This window comes from Oryctolagus cuniculus, chromosome 3, assembly GCF_051225735.1.
Source record: "Oryctolagus cuniculus isolate XC-2025 breed Fujian yellow rabbit chromosome 3, ASM5122573v1, whole genome shotgun sequence".
Taxonomy (NCBI): Eukaryota; Metazoa; Chordata; class Mammalia; order Lagomorpha; family Leporidae; genus Oryctolagus; species Oryctolagus cuniculus.
Window position 1 is genome coordinate 35,641,452 of NC_142869.1, and position 13,437 is coordinate 35,654,888.

Genomic DNA, 13,437 nt, shown 5'->3' on the forward strand with positions numbered 1-13,437 from the left:
ACATAAGCATCACATGTTAAAGTTAAAATAACATTGACCTAGTAAACCTTTTTGTTCATGATTTAGAACATGAAGACCGAGAATTTGTAATGATCCTTCTGTTTTTCCTTAGAGAGAAATGTAGCCCTGGTTAGTCCTTGGCTATCATAGTGGGTTGCTTGAAGCAACTTCCTAGGCCAAAATAAACAGTTCCTTGCATACAAATTAATTCAAGAGATAAGGTTGATTTGGCTTTTTCTGAATCTAGGTCCTTATCTTTCCATTAGTCTAGTGTAGAAATATGGGAAGTAGATTCACCTAGGATACCAACCACTTTCCTCCCCCACCCAGATTTGATTTCAAGATCTTATCAATAAAATCTATTAGAACAAAGAGTCCACTAATTAAGCAGCTAACCCCAAGACTTCATTGTTTGCCTAAGGGGACTTGTTTTATTCCATTAATTTGAGAACTACTTTATATCCAGCTATAATTGGTGTAAGTTTATCTCTACCGATTTATAGGGGAGGAGACACAACAATTTAATTTGAACTCAGTATTATTCAACAAACTACACTGGCTAGCCTTGTATTTTTCTTTGTTAGGGATCTTAAAGAAGCACCCTTTATAATATTCTGCAAGACCAGTCCATTTTTTTTTTTTTATGTTTCCCATGCAAATATCTTGCATTTACCTTAGGCTGTAGCTGATAAAACCAAAATGCTTAGCAGATCTTGGATTGATTCTTCTCTGCACAGCCCAGTCTGCTCTTTGCTACATGAATTGAGCATGAAAGGTCACAGTGAATCAATCCTGGCCTGCATTTGCAAAAAAAAAAAAAAAAAAAAAAATGTGAGTAGAAGGTAGTCAGTCATGGTAGCTCCCTTTTGTGAGAAGGTTATTAAAGTTCACTGGAAACAGTTTCCCCAATCTCACATTCATAATTGAATACTGCTCATGAAGTTTCAATGAGGTGAAGTAGGTGCAAGTGCTTTGTAAACGCTCTGAAATAAAAGTCCAGAAGAGCACTACAATTATTCCCTGATTCATGCTGAAGAAGAGATTGTGGGAGAAATTTCACTGTCTAATTGATAGCCTTCTCTAGTGTTTAAATTTGTAAAGCTACAAACATGTATTACTTGTAAAATTAGTAACATGTAAGAACCTTGCCCTGTTTTTTAAAATCTGTTTTCCAAAGAAAGAAATGGTTAAAGGCCACTGTTTGCTGTTACTACTCACTGTGTCATGGATTTCAAATGACTAAAACAGGAGGAATTAGCAATAGTTTTTCCAAGGGAGAAAATAACATGAGTGTTATTTTCATGGAAAATTCCCATTATCTGTATATTGTGTGTTTCCATAATTTTTTTTTTTTTTGACAGGCAGAGTGGACAGTGAGAGAAAGACAGAGAGAAAGGTCATCCTCCAATGGCCGCCGTGGCCTGCGCACTGCGGCGATCCGATGGCAGGAGCCAGGAGCCAGGTGCTTCTCCTGGTCTCCCATGGGGTGCAGGGCCCAAGCACTTGGGCCATCCTCCACTGCACTCCCTGGCCACAGCAGAGAGCTGGCCTGGAAGAAGAGCAACCGGGACAGAATCCGGGGCCCCAACCAGGACTAGAACCCGGTGTGCCGGTGCCGCAGGCAGAGGATTAGCCTATTGAGCCGCGGTGCTGGACTGTGTTTCCATAAACTTTTTGATGCTCCCTGAGATGTAGCTGAGAAAAGGAATAATCAATCTAGATTCTCTCCAGAATCTAACATTCTGCAGTAATAATTTAAGTTTCTATTAAGAACATTTGAATTAAGATCTTGAACGTTTAGGTCAGTGCATTAAAACACAACTGATGGGGCTGGCACTGTAGCGTAGCAGGTAAAGCCACTGCCTGCAGTGCCGACAACCTGTGTGGGCACCGGTTCTAGTCTCGGCCATTCCTCTTCCGATCCAGGTCTCTTGCTGTGGCCTGGGAAAGCAGCACAAGATGGCCCAAGTGCCTGGGCCCCTGCACCCATGTGGGAGACCCAGAAGAAGCTCCTGGCTTTGCATCAGCGCAGTTCTGGCCATTGTGGCCATCTGGGGCGTGAACCAGCGGACGGAAGACCTCTCTCTCTCTGTCTCTACCTCTCTCTATGACTCTGTCTTTCAAATAATTAAAATAAATCTTTAAAAAAATAAAAAAAAAAAGAAATTCATACACACACAACTGTCAATATTCTAGTAGGCCTGTTTGAAAATTGAACATTTGGCCATTTTAGATCACCAACAGTATCGTTCTATGGGTCAGTGTAAATAAGGTGGGGATCAACATGGTGAAATCCCAAACATATCAGGGCAGCTTTTTTTCTTTCTTTTTTTTTTTTTTTTAAAGCTATGTGGGGCTAGATCCCTGCTGTAAGCTTATTGAGCCTTCTAGGTTAAGGTGTAGGAGAATTTAATGAGATTAGTAACACAAACAATCCAGAAGGTGCACTCCACAAGCAAATGTAGATGGAATGTTATCTATTTACTTTCCATACTACCTGTCCATTATCATTTAAGCAACTGATGTCTCATTGCCTCAGGACCTGCTTCCTGTAGTTAATCTGATAAACTCAAGGCCACTTAAGTGTTGGGGGTGTTAATGAGTTAATTAATACTCAGGTCAGGTACTACTCATGAATTTACATACCAAAGAAACTAAAATGGGATTTTCCTACTGGGGTTTGGGAGGAGGAGTATGGGAAATCTGTCTATTCCTAGTGCCTTACTCAATTGCAGACACTGTAATGGGAGGTCCTTATAACAAACTGATGAGGTATTACAGCATTTCTTATATATAAGTGGATCAATTCATTAGAGAAACTTTCAGTTAGTAATGTGATCAAAGCAGGAGCTGGCACCATGATGTAGAACTTGGATTTCAGAGGGGAAAAAAAAAAAAACCTGCCACTTGTAGTTTAACAGAATTATGTAGCCCTTTATGTATCTTTAAAACAGGTAATCAAGATTATAACACGTATGCATCCAAGGCTAATGATGGTGTCAAAGGGGTGAGAAAACAAAAGGACTCTGCTTGCTTTGAGTAAAAACTTTCAAGAACATTAAAAAAGAGAACAGCATTGTGACAGTTCATACAGCCTGTTCAACCCTGATTCCACACTTACCAAGCTTCTCTCTCATTTGTTTTTATTTTGAAGGATGTTAAAACAAATCAAAGACTTCACATTATTTCAACCCTACAAAATGATGATGAAAATGATAATTTTCCTTTAAAGAAGACCTTTCCTTCATCAACCAAGGTTAATTGATTACCCTGAAATAATAGTTAGGTCAAATGCTTAATTTTCCCCTAGAGTCTTTAGTTGTCAAAGTGAAGTATTATATACAAATTACCTCCAAGCATGCGTGTGTGTGTGTGTGTGTGTGTGTTTCATTTTGATTTTTATTTTACTGCTTTGGCCACCCTTCTTTGAGTAGCAAAACTCATGGTCTTCTCATGTATTTAGATATGCAACAGATGCCATTGATGCCTTGCCTCAACCCTCACTATTCCTGAATATGAAAACAACAAGCACCTGCAACTTTCCACCTAAGAGATTAACCTTATCCTAAGCACAGAGGAGTTGAAAGTGCCAGGAGATGAACACGCTGGGAGTATCCCCAGGGAAGTAAGAAAGCTCCACACGATTTCTGAGAAGTCCCGGCAGCAATGGGCACCAGCAGCCCTCCATCCACTTATGAACACATCTTATATTGGTTTCCTTACTTTTTTATTATGCGTTCCCATTCTTTTACTCCATTCCCCAGAGTCACCTGCCAACAAACCACAGGCATTCAAATACTTATCTTAGGGTCTGTTTCTGGAGGAACCAGCCTAAAAAAGATGGCCCAAGAGTGGTTAGAGGAAGCAAATGCTCAGAGTGGGATGTTGATTGAAGACCTGGGACAGCCACCATCACTGGGAAATGGGACAGTGATCGCTGCGTTACATTGTGGCATAGCATCAGTTTCTTAGATTTCAACAGTTTGCACCCACATAGAAACACAAAGTTAAAAATACTGTTTGAGTACTAGTTATAGCATTAAATCACAATGTACAGCACATTAAGGACAGAGATCCTACATGAGGAGTAAGTGCACAGTGACTCCTGTTGTTGACTTAACAAATTGACACTCTTGTTTATGGCATCAGTAACCACCCTAGGCTCTTGTCATGAGTCGCCAAGGCTATGGAAGCCTTTTGAGTTCACCAACTCTGATCATATTTAGACAAGGTCGTAGTCAAAGTGGAAGTTCTCAACTCCCTTCAGAGAAAGGCACCTCTTTCTTTGATGACCTGTTCTTTTCACTGGGATCTCACTCGCGGAGATCTTTCATTTAGGTTGTTTTTTTTTTTTTTTTTTTTTTTTTTTGCCAGAGTGTTTTGGCTTTCCATGTCTGAAATACTCTCATGGGCTTTTCAGCCAGATCTGCGTGCCTTAAGGGCTGATTCTGAGACCAGAGTGCTGTTTAGGACATCTGCCATTCTATGGGTCTGCTGTGTATCTCGCTTCCCATGTTGGATCAGTCTCTCCCTTTTTTATTCTATCAGCTAGTATTTGCAGACACTAGTCTTGTTTATGTGCTCCCTTTGGCTCTTAGTCCTATCATTATGATCAATTGTGAACAGAAATTGATCACTGGGACTAGTGAGATGGCATTGGTACATGCCACTTTGATGGGATTGAATTGGAATCCCTGGTATGTTTCTAACTCTACCGTTTGAGGTAAGTCAGCTTGAGCATGACCTGAATTGCACATCTCTTCCCTCTTTTACTCCCACTCTTATATTTAACAGCGGTCACTTTTCAGTTAAGTTTCAACACTTGAGAATAACTGTGTATTGATTACAGTATTCAACCAAAAGTATTAAGTAGAACAAATAAACAAAAAAAAATACTAAGAGGGATAACGTATTTAGTTGTTCATCAACAGTCAGGGCAAGAGCTGATCAAGTCACCATTTCTCATAGTGTTCATTTCACTTTAACAGGTTTCCTTTTTAGTGCTCAGTTAGTTGTCACCGATCAGGGAGAACATATGGCATTTCTTAGATTTTACCCGTGGTGGACTGAGGTAGAGAACGTGTGGAAGGTGAGGTACTGGCTTATAAAACGACTTTCATGCTTCAGAGATATGGGGCGGGAGTAATGAGGATTGGCTGTTATTCACATTCACAGGAAGGAAGAAAATAACCAAGTCGGATAAGTAATCGTCAATTCAGGGCATGAAATCAAAGCCAGATGTCTCGAGGGCAGTGTTTTTAGAGATACTCATGTGTATCCAAAAGTTTAAGCTGAAAGCCAGTCTCAATATATAAGAGTAGCAGAATATAAAGAGTTTGAACTCACTTTTCTGTGTTTCCTACGCTGACGTCGGGAGCCTGAGACCCAAGACTTCTGGGTAGACAATGCTTGAGCTCCCACAAGGCTCCCAGAATCCTCCAGTCCTCTGGACCAGCCGTGGTGCTCTTCTCTTACTGCCTAATGGGAAGCAAGCCCTCATTTTCTGGAAACCCTGCTGAACTCTTAGCTCAGAGAGATGCCCTTGTAGATGACATTTGTTACTCTTAACATCTCTCTCCCTCCAAGCTCCTTTTATTGCTTCTAAACTCCTGTTTTGCAATCTAGTGGCCACTAGCCACATGTAACTATAAACAAAATTAAATTAAAATTTAAAAACTAATTTCCTCAGTTACACTAGTAACTTTTAGAGCACTTAACTACATGTGGCTAGTGGCTACCATCCTGGACACTGAAAATTATGAAACATTTCCATCATTTCAGAAAAATTCTATTGGACAGTGCTTATCTAGACGAGGGATTGGTAAATTTGTAAAGGATCAGATAGTGAATACTTTAGCTTTTGTAGGCTATCTGGCTCCTGTTACTACTACTCAACTCGGTCATTGTAGCATGAAAGCAGCCATAGGGCATAAATAAACAAATGAGTGTGGCTGTGTTCCTTAATTTACAACAGCTTTAGGTAGTCAGACCTTGGGCTTTAGTCCACCAGGTTTTAGGACAATATATCTAGTAATGTATCTTATTACGCACAGAGGATGAGTATATAGACAGAGAAAAGTGCAGTGGTATGAGTGTAGGAGAGATTTAACATCCTGGCAAAGACTTCTGGAGCCAAGCCTAAAATATTGCAGGAATGACTGCTTAATTCTCAAGCTTACCATTTCCAAAAGACCTATAGTAAATGAAGTAGAGATGCCAGAACTGTCTTAGGAGTAAGGAAAGGGTTAAAATGATCACAGATGTAGATGTGTTTGAATGGATTTACTGCGTACTATCAAAAACCCTAGCTGTCTGTGTTCCCCAAGAGGGCCCAGAGGCTATTCATCCATTAAAACAATAAGCAATGAGAGAAGTTAATGGTTGTTGTCATTTAAGGGTCTGAGGGCAGAATGGGAGGTTGTTAAAGACTTGGGTTACTTGGTACAGTGCAGATGATAAGCTTCGTGCATATGAGAGGCCAGGTGGTAGCTCTTAGCCATCAGAAGCAAGGTAAATGTAATTTACATAATGGTTAGCACAGCTGGAGCAGCAAAAAGGAAACCTTGACCTGTAGAAATCTGTGACTATGTCTAATGGGCCATGGTAATCCTAGGGGCAGGATATTTGAGCAGCTCATGATGGTAATGCTTGACTTCCACAACCAATCAAGATGAATCTTGGATGAACAGAAAGCTAGTGTCCAACACTATCCTGGAAAACCATGATCTCTCACACCGTGCTGAGACCCAGAGTCCATAATGTGAAGAGAAGGCTATTTCTTTTTCTGGAAACATTCCATGAAGCTATAGAACATATTACAGTAGCTAGTTTCCTAATTCATTCCCAGGGGATTTAGGATCGTTTATTAGATAACTCTACACTTGGGGAAGCAGATTTTGCGAAGGCTGTATAATGCTGCATTGCAGGTGATACCAACCAACCAAGAGAATCAAAATGCTTATGGGGCCTGTGGAAATAGGGTGAAATATGAAAGTCGGTCTCAGGTGCATCTCACAGTGAATACAATGGATCTGTGCTCCACCCTTTAATGATTAGTCTGGCCCTGGAATGCACCATTAGCAAGCCGACAGAGCCCTCACATTGATTAGTTGATCCTATGGAGTAGGAGTGTTTTTACAAGGAAAGTTGGTGAAGCGTGTCAAGTGGTAATAACGGTGCCTCTAAAGTGTCTATATCCCACTTCCTGGCCCCTTGAAAATGCCAGATTACATTGCAAAGGGGTAATTAGGTTTTAAGATGGAACTAAAGTTATCAATCCCTCAACCTTTATACTGAAGAGATTTTCCTGGATTATCTGGGTAGCTCCATGTAAACACAAGGACCATAAATGGGAGATAGGGCAGAAGTCAGAGATTGGAAGAAGCTGTGCTGTTGTGTTTGAGAAACACGTAGGTCAGGAGCCAAGGAAGCATGCAGGCAATACAAGCTGGAAAAGCCAAGGACACAAATACTTTCCTAGACCCTCCAGAACAAATACAGCTCTGCCAACACCTTGCTTTCAGCCCGGTGAGATCCATTTTGGAGTTCTGGCCTCCAGAATTTAAGATAATAAGTTTCAGGGGCCAGCACTGTGACATAGTAGGGTAAGCCTCCGCTTGTGGTGCCGGCATCCCATATGGACAGCAATTTGAATCCCAGCTGCTCCTCTTCCAATCCAGCTCCCTGCTATTGGCCTAGGAAAGCAGTGAAAGATGGTCAAGTGCCTGGGCCCCTGCACCCATGTGGTAGATCCAGAAGAAGCTCCTGGCTCCTGGCTTTGGATCAGCCCAGCTCCAGCAATTATGGCCATTTGTAGAGTGAACCAGTGAGTAGAAGACCTCTCTCTCTGTCTCTGTCTCTGCCTCTCTCTAACTCTGCCTCTCAAATAAATAACTCTTTTTAAAAAGATAATTGCTGTTCTTTTAGGCCCTAAATTTGTATGATTCGTTACACAAAACAAAACTCTAGAAGTTCTGTACCAGTCCCTCCGCCACTGCAAGGAATCAAAACTACAGCAGTGACATGTGACATATCCCTGGATGAATGGCAGAGATGGGTGATATTCTCAAGGACATAAAGGATCCTGAAGTGGCAATATTTTAGGGTTCACTTGTATGAACCCCAAAAATCAGTGGGCTCTCTAGTAGCAGCTGGTATGCCAAATGCGGTGTCTTCAATTGGAATGCAGCTATTGATCTGAAGAATGCATTCTTTTCAATCCCCCATGGGAAGGAGGATCAAAAGGAGTTTAAATTCACCAGCAGTCCACATTCACTTGTGCCTTGGGGCTATGCTACTCTCCTAGTCTTGATAAACCAAAGAACATCATGTTGTCCAACATATGATATTATGTTGACCAGATGTGGTGAGCAAGAGTAAGGTACCCTGAATGCCCCGAGGCACATGTGCACGACCTAGTGAGACAAATTTCATGCCTTTGCACATTGACAACGTTTTCAAGGATCCGGTTGTTTGAGGTGTTCTAGAACATTTCCTCTCACTTCAAAGATGAGTTACTATCTCTTGAAGCTTCTATCTCCAAGACACAGACCTTTTAGAATTTTTTTCATAGAATGAAACATACACATATGAACTGTACAACTTGTTGAATTCATATATAGAGCTACTTATATCAAATAATCAGGACCCAGATCGAGATATGACCTATAATACAAAGTACTAGGAAGATTTTTATTGCCCCAGTAAGTTTTCTCATGCCTTTCCTGGTCATTAACGCCCCCCCCCCCCCAAAGCTAACAGATATTCTGACTTCCATCACTATAGATTACTTAGCCTGTTTTTAAATTAATCTAAATGGAATCACAGTGTATGTAACTTCAGTGTTGGGTTTATTTTGCTCAAAATACTGTTTGAGATTTGTCTATGGTGATTTTTGTCTCAGTAATTTGTTATTGTGCTATTGCAATATAATGTTCCATTGTATAGTCACATCAAAATAGATCTATCTAGTCTTCTGTTTATGGAAATTCAGGCTGTTTTCAGTTTGTGGGTCTGATGAATAAAGCTTCCATGAATACTCTTGAGTAAGTATTTTTGCGGATGTGTGCGCTATTATTTTGAATATATCATTTGAAGTAAAATTGCTAGTCACAAGGTGAGCATCTATTTCCTTTTATTAGAAACTCTCAAACAATTTTCCAGAGGGGGTATATCCTTTTATACTTCCCCTAGCAACACATGAGATTTTTATAGTTGCTCCACATCCTTGGCAACTGGATTTGGCCAATGTTTTCAAAGTTTGCAGCCATTCTTGTGTATGCATAATAGCATCTCATTGTAGTTTCAGTTTTCAGTTCCCTGATAGCTGATGATGTTGAGTGCCTTCTTATGCATTACTGGTCACATGGGTATCTTCTTTTTAAGAATGTCTATTAAATCTTTGGCCTGTTGTCTTGTTGGAATATATGTCTTTTAAAAAAATTGTGGTCCATTATATATATTTTGGATATGAGTCCCTCATCATATATATGCATTATAAATATTATCACAGAGCCTAGGTCTTCTACTTTTACTTTCTTCAACGTGTCTTTTCATGAGGTTCAACTAATTTTTTGGGGGGGTAGGTAGTACTTCTTACATTCTAAGAAATTTTCCTTTACGCAAAGTCACTGATATTTTCCTGTTTTGTTCTGGAACCTGCTGGGCTTATGCCCTTCCATTTATGTCCACCATCCATCCAATTAACTTATATGTATGAGAGTTCATGCTCAAGATTCACTTTGCCTTCACAGGAATACCTTGTGGCTTCCGCACTGTTAATTGAAAAGAAATCCCTTTCTTTGTTGAAATGCATTGGGACCTTTTTGAAAACTCAATTTCCTGAGTACCTATGGTTCTACTTTTGAATTTTCTGTTTTGTTCCATAGATCCATTTTCCTATTCATACCCAAACACCACATTGTCTTAATAGTGTAGCTTGATAAAAAGTCTTAAAATCTCACTGTATAAATCCTAAAAGTTCTTTATCTTCAAGATTGTCTTGACACTTTAAGTCCTTTGCATTTTCAAATAATTTTAAAAAGACATCTTGTCAACTTACATAAATAAATCTTGCAGGAATTTGTAATTATATTAAAACTATAGATCAATTTGGTGGTTTCAATGAGTATTCTTTTTTAAAAGTTTTTAAAGGATTTATTTTATTTTATTTCATTATTTCATTTTATTTTAAAAGGAGAGAGAGAGTTTTTTTTTTAACAGGCAGAGTGGACAGTGAGAGAGACGGAGAGAAAGGTCTTCCTTTTTGCCATTGGTTCACCCTCCAATGGCCGCCGCAGCAGGCACACCGTGCCTATCCGAAGGCAGAAGCCAGGTGCTTCTCCTGGTCTCCCATACGGTTGCAGGGCCCAAGCACTTGGGCCATCCTCCATTGCACTGCCGGGCCACAGCAGAGAGCTGGCCTGGAAGAGGGGCAACTGGGACAGAATCCAGCGCCCTGACCGGGACTAGAACCCAGTGTGCCAGCACTGCTAGGCGGAGGATTAGCCTATTGAGCCACGGCGCCAGCCAAGAGAGAGATAGATTTCTATTCATTACTTTACTCCCCAGATGGCCACAACACCCAGGGCTAGGGCAGGCTAAAGCCAGGAGCCTTGAACTCCCTCCGTGTCTCCCACATGGATGGCAGGAACTCAAATACTGCCAGGTGGCTTAGTACTTGGGCCATCATCTGCTGCTTTGCTGGGAGCATTAGTAGGGAGTTGGGTTGGAAATAGAACAGCCAAGATTCAAACTGGTACTCCAATATAAAATACTGGCATTGCAAGTGGTGGCTTAACCAGCTGTGCTGCAACTCCAGCCCCTTCTTTAAGATTTATTTATATATCTGAAAGGCAGAGCAAGAGATAAAGAGGGAGAGATTTTTCATCAGCTGGTTCACTCCCCAACTACCTGCATAGCAGGGGCTGGATCAGATCAAAGCCAAGAGCCAAGAATTTCATCCGAACTCAAGTATTTAGGCTGGTATATGGTGCTTCCCTGTTTCATTGGCAGGAAGCTGGATCATAAACGGAGGTAGGACTCCATCCTAGACATTCTGAAATGTGATGTGGGTGTCCCAAGCAAAGGCTGAAACCACTATACCACAGTGCCTGCCCCAAAAGGTTATTGATTAGATTTTTAAATTCTTTTATTTTATTTTGAGGGGAGATTAACATGTAATATTTGCTCATTTTTTATGTAGCACAGTACATGTTCAACAAATATATACAATGTCAGCAATTAGACTTTGTTTCTTTATCTTTTCTCTGTGTTTATAACCTACCAGATCCTCTCTTCCAATTCTTCATAAGGTATATAATATTGTGAGCTGTACTCACCCCACTGTGCTGTGGAACCCCAGAAATGAAACTAAACTTCTATAGTCAATCTTTGATAAAAGCACCAAACACACACTGGAGAAAAGACATAATAAATGGTGGGGGGATGGGGCTGGCATTGTGGCATAGTAGGTAAAGTTGCCACCTGCAACATTGGCATCCCAAATGGGCAATAGTTCCTGTCCTGGCTGGTCCACTTCCAATCTAGTTCCCTGCCACTGACCTTGGAAGAGCAGCAGAGGATGGCCCAAATGTTTGTGTCCCTGCTGCCCATGTGGCCGAAACTCTTGGTGCCTAGCTTTGACCTGGCCCAGCGCTGGCTTTTGTGGCCATCTGGGGAGTGAACAAGTGGATGGAAGATCTCTAAGTCTCTCCCCCTCTCTGTAACTCTATCAAACTAAATAAATTAATCTATAAAAAATTTAAAAATGAATAGTGGTGGGGAAACTGGATAACCAGTTGCAGAAGACTGATACCAGGCCCTCTTCCTGTCCCCACCTTCCACCCTATATAAAAATCAGCTCAAAATGGATCAAAGATCTAAATATAAGACCCAAAACTGTAACTACTAGAAGAAAACATAAGGGAGACGCTCCAAGACATTGGCAAACGAAGCAATTATTTGGGTTAGACCTGAAAAGCATAGGCAACAGAAGCAAAAACAAATGATATTTTGTCAAATAATTACATTGTTATTATTAATTTTAATAAAAATTATAATGTAATGATTCTACAGAATGAAGGACAGCCTTTTGATGCTTTATGTACAGAATCTTATATGCAAATTTGTATATATTTATAATCTATATATTTTTTCTCACTTTATAACAATGGCTAAGACTTCAAGTATGATGTTGATAAAAACCAAGATAGTGAAAATCATTGCTCTCATTGCCTTTTTCCCAATTTTATCAATTTATCAATCTGTAAGTGGATTGCCATCCACCATCTTACTTAAATTATGCAGTGCTTTATCAAACTTTGGGTAAAAGTGTTCTGGGCTGCAGTCAGAGCCATCACTCCTTTAGAATCTTCTAGTACATGGTTTGGAGATATATTCCCAAATGTGACAAATGCTGTCTAGGTTTCCACCTCCAGTTATTATGTTGAAGACTTTGACAGATGGTTGTTCCTAGGGTAAATTTAACAAAAATTTAAATAAATGAATATTTTAATATGTTTGTTTTTTATGTACACAGCAATATAGATTAGAAAGAATAAAGAATTTCCACGTATCCACTTATCCCCCACCAACTATCAATATCCCATACCAGAATGCAACTTTCATTCTGATTGATGAACCTCCATTGAAATATCATTATTAGCCAAAGTCCATATATTAGGAATGCTCTTAATGATGTGTATACTATAGGTTTTAACAAATATGTAATTGCATGTGCCCACTGTTATCATGTAATCCAGAATAGTTTTTGCTGCCTTAAAAATCCTCTGTTCCATGCCTATTCAACCCCTCAAACCCTAGCAACTACTGATCATTTTATTATTTCCATGGATTTGTTTTTCCCAGAATGTCATGTAGTTGGAATTGTACAGTGTGTAGCCTTTTTAGGTTGGCTTCTTTCACTTAGTAATATGGATTTAAATTTCCTCCATGTGTTCTAGTAGCTTGAGAGCTCCTTTTGGCATTGGATAATATTCTTTTACCTGGAGGCACCACCGTATATTCATCCACTGACCTAGTGAAGGACATCTTGTTTTCTTCCAATTTTTGACAACCTTTAATAAAACTATTATAAATGTTTACATGTAAGGTTGATAAAGACATACATTTACAACTCATTTGGGTGAATACCAGAAAGGTGATTGCTGGATTATATGATAAGGGTGTTCTTAGTTTCTTACTACAAACTGTCTTTTCTTTTTTTAAACTTATATTTAGCAAATATAAATTTCCAAAGTACAGCTTATAAATTACAATGGCTTTTTTCCCCCATAACTTCCCTCTCACCTGCAACCCACCCAACTCCCACTCCCTCTCCCATTCACATCAAGATTCATTTTCAATTCTCTTTATATACAGAACATCAATTTAGTATATATTAAGTAATGATTTCAACAATTTGCACCCACACAGAAT